We start from the raw sequence: 13,734 nt of genomic DNA, 5'->3' as shown, positions 1-13,734 counted from the left end.
CAAATTAAACTAAGAAAAGCTAGGTAACAGAAAAAGAGGCTGTCAGGGAGGAAGACAATTTCCTCTTCCCTTGTAGGTTCTTCTGGTTGGCCTAAGGATTAAATTGACACGAGACAGATTAATAGGAGAAAACCAAGCAAAAGTTTAATAACAAGTATACATGGGAGAGCCCAGGAAAATGGAGTAATTTACTGAAATGACTGAGACCTTCACCTTAAATGCCATCTTCAGCTTAACATAGAAGAAGATGTTAGGGATAGGCATCTGGGACTTCAAAGGTAAGGAAGGCAATTCACATGGATATGGAAAAGCAAATATTTGGTAAATAAATGTTTGCTGGTCCAGGCAGAGGCAGTGGTGGGACACAGAGGAGTTTTAACAAACAGGCCTTGTTAGGCTCCTCTGGGTCTACACACCTAATGTCTTCCTATAGTCTTGGGTGATGTTCCATTGCTCCCTTGCTATAACATGTCCTCTATACACATTCTTTAGGCAGCTAAGGAGGAGGTCAAAGTTTCTTGCTGAATCTTCTGTTTCTTAAAAATAACCAACTTAAATAATCAATCATGATCCTCATGTCCCAAAGACAGATTTTGGCGTGGCAAATTTTGTTCCCCATAAGGTATACAAATTGTATTTGACATTGATATTTTATTTATTTATACAAAGAAAGGGATCTCATGGAAGAGGAAGTGAAAGCTCAAAGAAGTGTGTCTGAAATGGGAGGGAAGGGGACAGGAAATAACCTTTAAAAGAATGACATAGCCACAAGACACGACAAAAACTGTTTAGAACCAACCAAGCCCAAGATGGCAGAAGATTCAACTTCCAGTAGACCTTGAGCCTCATTAGACACTCATGTGTCTAATTACTCATTGAAATACATTAGCCAAATGATACACCATGATAGTTCTGAGGCTAATCATAAAAGGCCAAAAGTGACCGGTGGCCCAATTCCTGAAAATCCCTACCACTTCCTCAAAACCGTTGGATAACCCTCCCACTCGTTAGCCTATGAAATTTCCCAGGACGTTAAAGCTAATATCCCATGTTTTGGGCCCTCTTGCTTTCTAAGATGGCCTATACTCTGTCTGTGGACTGTATTTCTCCCTAAATAAATCTACTTCTTACCTATTACTTAGTCTCCCACTGAATTCTTTCCGGGAAGAGACTGCAAGAATCCTGAGACCAAGAGTGTGGTCTCAGCTAAAAGACCATGGGTTCAAGTCCCAATCTGAGTTGCATGGTTTAGTCTGAGAGGTTATATACCATTTTAACAGAGTGCAATACATTTAGTTAGAGAGGTGACAAGAGGAAGGAAAAGGGTTTGGGCTTCTAGGGACAGTAGATTGTGGGAAGGCAAATATATGGGAGAAATGATGGACGATAAGGGTTATTTCAATTCAATTTCTTTGTGCAAATTCAAGTCGGCGCCATCGCCAGTGTGACAGGAGTTGTTTCCTCTTTTTGGTACAGGATTGAGGAGGGGGCACACCTTCACGGAGGGAAATTTATGCTTTGCCTTGAGGCAGTAAAGAGGAGGATAAAGAGCTTTCTCTGCATTTGCTGTTTCTTGCTTGCCTTCAGCTCAAAATAATCCTCTGCCGAAGTGGCATATTTCAAGATGGTATATCCTGATCCCCTCCAGCAGCTGAGTTAAACTGAAGCATGGAAAGTCACTTACCTAAAGTCACAGAGCACAAACTTGAAGTTGATAGGGAAGGTGGGGTCGGGGCAGAAGATGGAGCTTCTCAAGGCATAGCAGTCATGGTCATTGTTGAGGAGGGGCAAATTTACCTCCTTCCCCTCTTGAGTTCTTGCAGCTGGACTCATAATAAAATAGACACAAGACAGATTAACTGGAGAAAAAGAGACAAATTTTAATTTGTATGGACAGAGGTCTTATAGAAATGGAATCTAAGAAGTGGCCAAATCAGGCAGCTTGTATACTTTTTAGACAAAGAAATGAAGGTATGAGGAATTGATGAGACAAAGAAAATTAGGCTTTGGGGGCTTCCCTGGTGGCTCAGTGGTAAAGAATCTGCCTGCAATGGGGAAGACCTGGCTTCAATCCCTGGGTTGGGAAGATCCCCTGGAGAAGGGAATGGCAACCCACTCCAGTCTTCTTGCCTGGAGAATCCCATGGACAGAGGAGCCTGGTGGACCACAGTCCATGGGGTTGCAAAGAGTCAGATATGACACTTTTCTTAATCAGTGAATTACCTAAACAGAGTTTGGGCTTGGGGAAAGTAAATTAAAGAGGTAACAAGACTTGTTTATGCAGTTTTCTCACCTCAGATGAGAAGGGTGTCCTTTTTACCTCCAGATACAGGGAATGGACCTTTCCCATGAGAAATTTTATTATTGATTACTTATTGATTGACTGATTTTCTTTGACTTGGGGATTCTCTGCCCTCTTCTTTCTTTTTAAAAAAGATTCATTTATTTATTTTTAATGAAGTATAGTTGATCTACAGTGTTATATTAGTTTCAAGTGTATAGCAAAGTCATTCAGCTATACATATATACAAAAATATCCATTTTTTCCAGATTCTTTTCCCTTACTGGTTAATACATAACACTGAGTATAGTTCCCTGTTCTCTACAGTAGGCCCTTGTTGGTTATTTATTTCATATATAGTAGCATGTATCACATGGGAAGTTTATTTCCTGCTTCCAGAGAGACACAGAGGAGGGTCAAAGTGTCCTCTTACATCGAATGTTTCTTAACTTTAATTCAACATGATCAGTATATAATTGAGGCCTACTTTGGGGGCAGTTGGTCCCGATGTCATGTGGCTCAAAATTTCTGCTCTCCCAAGCTCTTTAGCCTTAAGGATGCCCAACACGGGGGAAGAAACTGCGAGATGTCTAAGGAGGTAGGTGGTGGCTGAAAACAGAAAGATCCAGGGGGATGAGGACAAACCAGGAAACGTCCACCAGGGGGTTGGGGGGGAGGGGTCAGGACTAAAGGGTCAGAAATCAGAAATTCGTCATCACAGGAGCAGGGAATAAAACCTAGAATTTATGTCTTTAACAAGAGGTAGGAAGAAGAGGAGAAGCAGGGAGGGGGAAGATATTGACAGGTAAGGCTGTAAAGAGTTTTTATTATCAGTTATTACTTTTATTATTCCTTTAAAATTTTATTATTATCATTATTATTTTATTCTTGGCCACACAGCACAGCATATGGGATCTTAGTTCCCCAAGCAGGGATCAAACCTGAGATCCCTGCATTGAAAGTGCAGAGTCTTAACAATTGGACCACCAGGAAAGTTCTTGTAAAGAGATTTATTGCCTGGAATTGGCTTATGTGATTTTGGGGCAGGCTGGGCAAATCTGAAATCTGTAGCACAGGCTGTTAGGAAGGGCAGCCTGGAAACGTGGGCAGGAGCTGGGGCAGGAGCTGATGCTACTGTCCTCAGGAAGAATTTCTTTTTTTTGGCCATGCCACACATCCTGCATTATCTTAGTTCCCTGATCAGGGAGTGAACCCAGTGAACCCAGTCCCTGGCAGTGAAATCACTGAGTCCTGACCACTGGGCCACCAGGAGATTCCTCAGAATTTCTTCTTCTTTAGGGTAACCTTGGCTCTGCTCTTAAGGCCCTTCAATTGATTGCATCAGGCGGCCCAGATTGTTGAAAATAATTCCTTTTATGTAATGTCAACTACAGATGTTAATCACATCTGTAAAATCCTTCAGAGCAACACCAAGATGAGTGTTTGATGAGACTACTGGGATATTCACATAAAATGGACCACCGCAGTACTCAATAAACACTGGCTGAATTAATCAGTAATAATAAGCCAATATTTATAGAGTAGTTAATAGATGCCAGGCACTGTTCTGAGAACTTTGTACGATTAATTTGTTTACTATTCCCAGCAAACTTTTAAGGTCAGTATTGTTGTTGCTCATGTGCTGTTTGTCAATCAATATTTCCTCTTCTTTCTCCAGGCTTGTGGTAGGTTTTCACTTCATTGTCCCCTTTAAATTCAGTATAGCCACATAACTTATTTGATCAATGAATTATGAACAGGAATGATATGTATCATTTTCAGGCAGAAACTTTTAAGGGCCAGTTTAGCATCTCTTTGTTTTTTTGACCAGCAATATCCAGATGGTGGACCCTCTACTGAGCAAGATGAACAAAACCCCAACTGATCTGCAGTGAACACACAGTCTGCATTTTAAACTATTAATATTTGGGTCTTATTTGTTTCCACCATATAACCTAATTTATCCTGATTATCTCCCTTTAAAGATAAGGGAACTGAGGTATGGAGAGCTTAAGTCACACAAATAAAAATGATGGAGCCAGGATTCACATCCCACCATCTAACAGTCCTTGCCATCTAGAACCCTACAGTGTCTCAGTATGATGACAAAAACTCAGCCCCTACACACTGGTGCTGAATGGAACAGAGACAAAGCTTTGAGTGAAGTAGAAAAGAAGAGCTTTATTTCTTTGCCAGGCAAAGGGGAACCCAGTGAGCTTGTGCCCTAAAGAACTGTGTATCCCAACCTGGGAGGATTTGGTGAGGAGTTTTATAGCAGTGGTTCAAGCCTGGGGTTGCTGATAAGGATTAGGTGTGTGCGGGGCTGGAACTCCTTTAAGCTGGCTTCAGGTGGTCTTCTCTGGAATGACGAATGCTAATATCTTCCATTCGTTGGGGGCTTTAGTTCTATAAAGAGCTCAAAGATATTGTTATGGGTACCGCTCGAGGGGGAACCAGGACCCTGCTCCAAGGCTTCACCACTGTTTCCACACTCTTCCTCCCTTCTCTCTGCAGCCCCCCTCCATTCCCTGAGTAGCAACAATTTGAATCTGCCCTCTGGAACTCAAGGAAGGTCATGGAGACTGGAGTCTGCTCCCTATAAACAAGGAAGGAATGGGGGACACAGAAGTGCTTCCAGGCCCAGGAGCCCCACAGGGTCCTGCTCTGTTTTAAGCCTGCCGTCTTTTCTTAGGCTTAATCCTTAACCCTTTCCGTTGGGAGCAGCTTTTAATTCCCCTATCCCCACCAAAAACTTCTGCCGTTGTTTGGAGACATTTTTGGTTGTCTCAACATGGGGGGTGAGGCAGGGCAGCTGTGCTGCTGGCATCTGGCGGGTGGAAACCACGGCTGCCGCTAAACACTCTTCAGTGCTCAGTGCAGCCCCAGAGTGGAGTTATCCAGACCCCAGTGTCCCTTGCACCACCTTTGAGAAGTCCTGCCTTACACAAAATTCCTGTTGCTTACATTAACCGCAGCTGGCCGCTTTTGCTTGCCACCAGAGGCTTGGTTGGGTTGTGATGAGTTCGTTAATCAATGAATCGAAAACAGCGGGGTGTCAGTGCTGGGCTGCGTCTTTGCTGACATTTGCCCGACTGATCCGGAGGAGTGAGTGGTGAGCGCCACATGCGCCGGTGACACTTCGCGGTGCCAGGGAGTGAAATGCCAAGCCGCTGGCGACACGTCGTTGCAGGAAGAGCTCACCAGGCTGCGCGAGTGGGCAGAGGAGTTGCCAGGGATGAGCTTTCAGTGTGGGCAAGTGCAAGGTGCTGCATTTGGCAGAAAATAATCTAAGCTATACTTAGCGGCTGGAAGAGGATGGAGCAGGAGAGAAGAAAATGAAGAGAAATGGAAAGGATTCCAGACACCGAGTCCCCAGACTGATTCTAAGACTCACCTGAGCTCCACATAATGATACTGATGCCAAGGCCCTTGCCTTGGATATATTTGCTCAGAGTTCTGGGCTCTGTTATCAGATCTACTTTTTAGTTTCTGCAGGAACACAGACTCCACTTCTCCAGATTTTCTGATTTTCAAGAGAATTTCAAAATCCTGGCTTTTACATGTAAGTTCCCATCACCCTCCTTTTTTGTAACTTTAAATTTTGATATAATCTCAAGCCTACAGAAAAAAAGAAAAAAACCCACAAGAATGAAAAAAGAGCTTCTTCCTCTATCCTTCATCCAGATGTACCGGTTGCTATCATTTTCCCCATTTGCTTTATCACTTCAAGTTCCCAAATTTTACAAGCATCTCATGGATCAAGCTAAACAAGAATGTAAATAGACTTTGTTCCTTAATCTGTCGTTGGCGACTCATGAAGCTCAGGCCCCCTTTCGATCAATTAAGTTGAGAGTCAGCTGCTAGGGTGTCTGAACATTTGTATTTTAAAGTAATTAACCTCCAATTAAAATAAATAAATTTGGTCTTTTGACGAGAAAAAAAAATAAAAGGCTTCCTTTCTTAAAAAAATTAATAAATAAATAAAAATAAAAAAAGTCCTGCAGATGGTGCTAATGGGCATCCAAGGCTAAGAACCACTGGTCTGGGTCCCTCATGGTAATTTTATTCCCTTTATTGGTGACTGGCTTATGGGTGGACATGTGGCCCAATTCTGGCCAAAGAGAATAAGGGGAACATTTAATGGAGTAGCTTCTAAGATTTCTTCCCTCTTAAAGACACGCAGTGAAGAGGCAGCATCTTGATGCACAGATGTTGCATCTGTCTATGATGGGATATTGTACCTGGGTATGATGGTTACTGGCCCAAGGATGGAAGAGTGGAAAGATGGAAAGTCTTTGGGTCCTTGGATTTATCTTTGAGCTGCTGAATTAATAACCTGTGTGTGTGTGTGCTCAATAGCTGCAGTCATCTCTGACTCTTTGTGACCACATGGACTGTGGCCTGCTAGGCTCCTCTGACCATGGGATCTTCCTAGCAAGAATACTGGAGCCGGTTGCCATGCCCTCCTCCAGGGGCTCTTTCCGACCCAGGGATGGAACCCACGTCTCCTATGTCTCCTGTGTTGTAAGCGAATTCTTTACTGCTGAACTGCCAGGGAAACCATTAACTAACCTGAGGGCCCCTTTATCTTGAGATTTCTTATTACAAAGGCAACATTTCTTCTTATTTAAGTTGAATGACAGAGATGAGCAGGCACTTGCAAAAGATCAATGCCTACCTTATGTCATGTAGAGTTATTACTAGGAAGCAGCTCTCCAGCCGTGGATGATGTTTTCAACATCACTTCCCCTGGAATCTAGATGGAGCCACGTGACTCTTCTTACTAATGAAATGAATGGGTTGCTTCTGGATCAAGGTGATTGAGTTTAGGGGCATGATCCTTCTCTTTCTCACCCCTGCCCCTCTCCCCTCCCTCATGCACCCAGGTGGATGAGATCAGGCCGCCCTGAAGCCACAAGATGGCACAATGCAGGACAGAAGCAGCTTTGTCCCCTGAGTTGCAACTTGAATAGAGTCATCCAGGAGCGTGGCTCAGCCAAAAACACCTGCATTGGACTTTGTGTGAGCAAGCAGTAAAGGCTCATTGGGCTAAAGCCTAGAAACTTGGGAGGTTATTATGATAACTTAGTTTACCTGATCAAAACAGTCTAGTTAAGTTAGAACTGAGTATTACTTGCAGCCAAGAGGTTTTTACTTAAAGCATCAGAGTAGGAACTCTAAAGTCCAGATCACCATCTTTTTTTTTTTTTCTGTGCCATGAGGCTTGCAGGTTCTTAGTTCCCCGACCAGGAAGCAAACCTGTGGCAGTGAATGTGCTGGGTCCTAACCACTGGAGCACAAGGGAAGTCCCCACAGACCACCATCTTAAGACTGATTTTTGTTTGGTTGGTTTTGCTATTATTTGCGAAGAAGGAATCAGCAGTCTACAAATTTTACCTAACACCCAGGAGGTGCTTGCTTGCAGCCAATAACATGGCCTTGCCATTGCCTTTATGGTGGCTTTGATTTTAGGCTCACGATTTACTGGCCCTCAGACACTCCCCTTTGGTTTTCGGTCCCCGGTTCTGTCTCAAGTCTTGGCTCTTTCTGAACTGAACTGGCTTTGACGTTCTGAACCCCCCACCCCCCCTTCTAGAAACATCCTGGCTAAATACTATTCTGGCCCAGCTATCCTGCTGTCCCCAAGAGGGACTCTCAGCTGCTCCCATATGGCTGGGTGTTCTCCAGCTCTGGAAGCTTCAGAATTTCTCATCAATGTTCATTTGGTGATTAGGAACAGAGACCCACTCAAGCTTGCTCGAGGAAAAAGGAGATTGTTGAAGGAATTTGGAAAAAGTCTCCCAGAGATCAGAGGACTACACCTGCAATACGACTGGGCTAGAAGGAAATGGGACAGAGAAGCCACTGGAATCCAAGAAAGCCACGCTTTTCCTCTCCCTACTTGCTTTCCCCTGAATAATACCCCAGGCATTCTCTTTCTTCCCTTCACATAATTGAGCACTTACCAGATGGAAAGCTAGAACAAGACAGTCAAGGACACTGGTCTCACAGAACTCATCTTCTAGTAAGTAAACAAATACACAAAAGATAAAATATTATACCCTTCTGACTGATCAAGGGAATAAGTATGGACTATAACAGAGAATAACAGGGGATCTGTTTTTGAGAGGTGACTTGTCATCTCAGACCTGAAGAATGAAAAGAAGACAACCATGTAAAGAGAGAGATTTCAAGCAGTGGGAACACTGGATGTGAAGGCCCTGAGGCAGAAATATGTTCGGCTGGACCAAGGGACTGAAAAGAGAGGACATATGACTGGAGTGTAGGCTGCATGAAGGGTGGCATGGAATAAAGATGGATAGGTTAGTATGGTCTTAATAATGCAAGACTTTGGAGATCATGGCAAAAATTTGGGTTTTATTTAAGCATAATGGGGATGCTTTGCAAGGTTGTCTCCTCATGACCAAACAGTTTTGTCTTATTTTAAAAAATAACTTCAGCTTGTCTTTGCCCCATTGTTGCTACCCTAGTCCCAAGGCTTCCTTGTATCTTTTCCGTTTTGCTGTCCCTAGCCAACTAGCAACTGATTTGTGTGGCTGTTAGTTAAAATTTCCAGCAGGGATCATCTGATTGGCTCAGTTTACCTTTTAAGGTCAAGTCACAAGTCCCAGGTTACTGGCCTCCCTATGAATGAGTTGGCTAGCCTTCAATCAGGTACAAACTGGGATCCAATCAGCTGTGTCTGGCAGCAAGTGTGTAAGTGTGTGTGTGTGTGTGTGTGTGTGTGTGTGAGTCACTCAGTCATGTCTAACTCTTCGCCACCCCATGGACTGTATAGCCTGCTAAGCTCCTCTGTATCTCCGGCAATGACAGGTGGATTCTTTATTAACTACACTGCCTGCGAAGCCCCCATCCACCAGAGACTGTGGATAAAGCAAGTAATGCAAAAACTATTAAAGAAGTATTTATTTCTAAAGATGGGATTTAGGAAACTAGTATTTCACTAGGTGCCTAACATACAAAATTTTTGAAAAGACAAATAGATTATCTCTAACGTATACCTAAAATTAAGAGTCCTTTTTTTATGTTTCAAAGTCTTTAAAATTTTTTCTACATTTTTTTTGTTTTTAAATTGCAGTATAATTGATTTACAACATTGTGCCTATCGCTGCTGCATAGCAAAGTGACTCAATTGTACACATATAGACATTACTTTTTTTCATATTCTTTTCCAGGTTTAATCACAGGATATTGAATATAATTCCCTTGGTTGTACAGTAGGATCTTTTCGTTTGTCCATCCTAAATATAATAGTTTGAATCTATGAATCTATGAATCCCAAACTCCCAGCCCTTCCCCACCCCACCCCCCCTTCCCCTTGGCAACTACAAATCTGTTCTCTCTGTCTGTGAATCTGTTTCTGTTTTGTAAATCGGTTCGTTTGTGCCATATTTTAGATTCCACATATAAGTGGCATCATATGGTATTTGTCTTTCTTTTTCTGACTTCCTTCACTTAGGATGATAATCTCCAGTTGCATCCATGTTGCTGCGAATTGCCTTATTTCATTTGTTTTTATGGCTGATAAGTGGCTTCTGAATGTACTTAGGGTCAAAATTCCAAATCTTTCACATGGCTGTAATTCTATATCCTCTGGATCCAGCTTTTCCCTTGGTTTTGTCTGATGCTGCCCTTCCTGTAACCTGTGTGTGCTCCAGTTTTACTGACTTTTTTGGAGTGGTGGGTGGGGGGTGGGGGTCTCTCCAGTCTCAGGGCCTTTGCACATGCTGAGGTTTTTTCCCTCCCTGTGTCCTTCTTTCACTTGGATAACACAAACTCTACTTTTAGGTATAATTGTAAATGGCAACTCCTGATACTTGACCCTCCAACAAAATCAGAGCTCCCTGTTTACATGCCTTTGTACTTTTTGCTCTCTGTTTTCCCTTTATGACACGGGTCACAATTGTCAACGGTGCTGATTTGTGAGTCTACTTGTTCAGTACCCGTCTCCCACACTGGACTGAGAGTTGCGTGAGGACAGTGGTTGCATCTGCGGGGACTGTAATTGTTTCTGGCACATAGTAGCATAGTAGGTACTTGGTAATAAGCGCTGGATGAATGAATGAAGAATGAATGTTATGAAGTGAGAGATTATGTAGCCCTAGAAGCCACTAAAGACTTCATGGAGGCAGACAAGACTTGATTTTGCTCTTGAAGAATGGACAAAACCCTTGCCCCTTGAAGAGGGCAAGGGGAAACATTGTAGGCAGGAATAACACTCATCAGCAACGGCAGAGAACTGGGAATAAGTATGTAGGTGTGGGGGCTTCCCAGGTGGCGCTAGTGGTAAAGAACCCACCTGCCAGTGCAGGAGACATAAGAGGTTTGACCTTCGACTTGGGAAGATCCCCTGGAGGAGGGCATGGCAACCTACTCCAGTAGTCTTGCCTGGAGAATCCCCGTGAACAGAGGAGCCTGGGGGGCTATAGTCCATGGAGTCACACAGAGTCAGACACAACTGAAGCGACTTAGCATGCAGGCTTGCATGTAGATGCTGGCTTGATTAGAGGTGTGTGTTGACACAATCTGGAAAATAAGATTGGATGGGTGGGAAATGATCCAGTAGGAACAATGTAAATCTGAGAACAATATTAAATATTAGCTAACCTGATAGCTCTGAAGAAGGCAATGACACCCCACTCCAGTACTCTTGCCTGGAAAATCCCATGGACAGAGGAGCCTGGTAGGCTGCAGTCCATGGGGCCACTAAGAGTCGGACACCACTGAATGACTTCATTTCCACTTTTCACTTTCATGGATTGGAGAAAGAAACGGCAACCCACTCTAGTGTTCTTGCCTGGAGAATCCCAGGGACGGGGGAGCCTGGTGGGCTGCTGTCTATGGGGTTGCACAGAGTTGGACATGACTGAAGTGACTTAGCAGCAGCAGCAGCAGCAACCTGATTGCTCAGCTGGTAAAGAATCTGCCTACAATGCAGGAGACTCTGGTTTGATTCCTAGGTTGGGAAGATCCCCTGGAGGAGGGCGTGGCAACCCACTCTAGTATTCTTGCCTGGAGAATCCTCATGGACAGAGGAGCCTGGTGGGCTACTGTGCATAGGGTCAGAAAGAGACAGACATGACTGAGCAACTAACACAAAATAGCAACATTTATACAGTGCATATTTTGTTTCAAGTATATTTCCAAGTGCTTTATGAAAATAAGCTCATTGAATCCTCACTACAAACCTATGGAGTAAGGACTATTTTTGTGTCCCTTTTACAGCAGGAAATGCTGAGGCACAGAGAGATCATCTTGTTAAAGTCATTATGGCTGATGAATGCAGAACTGGGATTCAAATCTGGGCAGTGCAGCTACAGCGTCTGCTTGCTTGAAAGGTAGAGACAAAACTTGGCCCTGAAGGGCTGCAAAATAGAGACAACACTTGGGGGCTGCAGAATAGAGATACGAGACAGAGAAGCCCCAGTGTTCTGCTCTTGACATTGGCCATAGGATGTTGCTGGTCCATAAATGAGAGGACTGGGAAAGGAGCTGCACTGTGGTGAAGGAAATGGGGGGGGGGGGAGGAACTCAGTGGTGGAGCAAGAGATTTGAAAAGTGTGACCCAGGAGGCTTAGTGAGTGGCTATGGCATAAGGTTTAGAGTCAGGTAGGTGCCAGTCCGAGTACCTGCTTTGCTGTTTCTTTGCAAGTTTCAACATCTATCCAATGGGTTTAATGATAGTACATACCCAAATGTTAGGATTAAAAAACACAAATTAAGAGAAGCTCCTGACACATTGCTTGGCACACGCAGTAGGTGCCTAGTGAATGTGAATGCTCTTCACAGGACTTTGGATGACCAGGATTGCCCGGGGTCCTGGCTGTGAACTGGAAGTGTTGATATGAATATGTACTTGATGCCAGCCAGCCGGGTGCATCTGAGCAGTCTTCACGCAAAGGCACTCTGAAGTCTCACACACCGAAAACTTGCAGGGAGCAAGGGGGTCCTTCCAGGGGTCAGGTGCCTGCTTCTCTCCTCCAGCACTCTTGGCAGAGGGCTTCGTACTGGGTCTCCTGAGCAGACGTCCAGTTAGTTAAGCCGCTGGGTCTTTTCTCTCCATCCCTGATCAGCTCCCCAGATGCCCTGTTTTTGGCAAACTCCTGGTTCTCAGGGAGGTTACTGCATCTTCCCTTCACAGTATCCATCACCTATCTGCTCCATCTCTTAGATCTTTCCCTCTCCAAGAGTGCCTGGAGCCACTCCTCCCGAAGTGTTGGATGAGATAATTTGACCTGACACATGGCCGCAGTACTAGAGAGCAGTGTTAGTGAGGAGGTTTCCCCCTTGCCATTTTTCCTGATTAAGCCAAGGGAAGCATCTTCTTTGTTGCTAGAGTATCTTAACATCTTTCTAACATTTTGATTATGTTCTTTTTTACAAAGAGCAGGCATTGCTCTTTGGCTTACAATAGGCTGCAGCTAGAATATGGCAGGATTGTGTTGCTTTTTACTGTAGTTATTCTCCTAGTTACCATTTGCTTATGGTAAGCAATTCCAGTTTTCTTTTTTACAGTAGTGATATAAAGTTCACTTTCAAGATATATTTATTAAAGTAAAAAGTGAGTCAATTTAGAGAGAAACATTAAATAAATAATGGCCGATGCGGTACGTGGATATGAAACATTTTTGCAAGGGTTGAATTCAAATGACTGAGGTTTGGGGAATGCGGGCAGAGGGAGGAAATTGGTCAAATTAGGAAGCAGAGTCTTGGCTCTCAACGCTGGCTCTGTTATCGGCACCTAAGACACTCTCCTTGATCCTCTATTTCCTTACCTGCTGAAATGCAGATAATAATTCTTCCTACACGTGGGTTGTCTTAAGGATTCAGTGAGATAATCTGATGTATGTGTGTGATTTGCAAGCAATGTCTCTCAAGTGTCAAACAAAACAAATTGTTACTAGTCTGCGCTCTACGATAAAATTCACTGTGGGTGTGAGTGTGGGCACGTGACTGGCTTCCCAGGATTTGGCGCCTGCAGCAGGAATGAAGTCTGGACAATCACACACCCTCTCTGGCCTCAGTTTCCTCCTTGGTAAAATGGGGATATTTCTGGGAGGATTAAATGATGCAATATGTATAAGGTTCTACAACACAGCCTGGTACCTAGCAGAGTCAGGTAAGTGTGAGCTCCTATGACCATAACTCTGCCCCCTTGAGTGGCTGGAGCTGGAAGTGGGATGGAGGCGTGATGAGTTGGTGTGTGTCACACTCACCCCAGGAGTCACTGCAGGCAGGGACGCTATCTGTCTCTCATGCTTTCTGGTATCAATATTCAAAATATTCAAATGTCCTTCCACTTTTACTCCCCTGAGCCCCTCAGAGACTGTGCAAAGTACACCATTACCCCCAAAAGAGACCAGCTTCCATTTGGCATCTGTCTTCCTACAGTCATGCTTGCTGTGGACTGAATGGGATCCCTCCCCACCATC

This window comes from Ovis canadensis, chromosome 24 (assembly GCF_042477335.2).
Source record: "Ovis canadensis isolate MfBH-ARS-UI-01 breed Bighorn chromosome 24, ARS-UI_OviCan_v2, whole genome shotgun sequence".
In the NCBI taxonomy this organism is placed as follows: Eukaryota; Metazoa; Chordata; class Mammalia; order Artiodactyla; family Bovidae; genus Ovis; species Ovis canadensis.
This window is presented reverse-complemented; position numbering follows the sequence as displayed.